Raw genomic sequence first — 1,051 nt, forward strand, 5'->3', positions numbered from 1 at the left:
TTCGTTTGCTTGCAATTCGCTGTTCTCAGAAAACTGACACTGTCGTGTTTCTTTTTCCAGTGACCCACTAGGGTCAAAATATCCTTCCCGTTTCCAGCCGCAATGCTCAAATACCTTGGCCATATCGAAGCCAATGAATCGATCGAACGTTTCTACCACAAATGGTAAAAGATCATTGCTGCTTGACTCATTATAGTGTCTCTTAAAAGACTGCTTGATGTATCCGAACATGAATTCGATTGGGTTGAAAAATGGACAGTAAGCAGGCAAAAATATTGGTACGATTCCAACGCTCCGTAGGAAGTGGATGATTTCAGGATCACGATGAATTGAGGCACCGTCCATTATCCAGACAGAGTTTGAGCCAGGATACTGGCGTACATGCCCCCGTTCTGAGTAAGCGAAATCACGACAGTAGTTGAAGAACTGCACGCGATCAAAAGTCCCATCGCAGTTATAGTAATCGAGAATACCGGTAACACACATGAACGCCAGCACCGATACTCTTGGTTTACGCTGGAAATCTCCGCGTATTGCTATTGTTTGCCCTCTTAGCGAGTATCCGCGCTTTCTGATCATGCCCCGGTTGTCAAAAGAAACCTCGTCGAGAAAGACAAGGTTACGGTAGAACCAGTTGACATGACTGAGCTCTTCTACAAACCGGAACACATCAAGTTCTTTGATGTGCATAGCCCTCCGTTCGAGAACTTTTCTTGTAAGGCCCCCATCGTGAATAATCTGCCACACAGATGATATAGAAATGCTCAGTTGGTGTGCACGAACAAATGCATCACGGGCCTCATCCAGATAAGCTAAGGGGTGGACTGCGTAGTAATTACACAGCCACTCCCGATGAGCAGTTGTGAATTTTCGAATAGCATTTGCGTCTACCCGCTGGTACGTCCCTGTCCGCTCGTACACATTAATCCAATTTCCGATGGTCTTAACGTTCTTTTGATAAATGTGGGCAAGCTGTGAGCGCGAGTATCCGAGACAGTAAAATCCGTAGAGACAGTGAAAAACTGTATTCGGGTGGGCATGCTGCCGAATA

The sequence above is a fragment of the Phytophthora infestans genome, genomic scaffold (assembly GCF_000142945.1).
Source record: "Phytophthora infestans T30-4 supercont1.3 genomic scaffold, whole genome shotgun sequence".
NCBI classification, from domain to species: domain Eukaryota; phylum Oomycota; class Peronosporomycetes; order Peronosporales; family Peronosporaceae; genus Phytophthora; species Phytophthora infestans.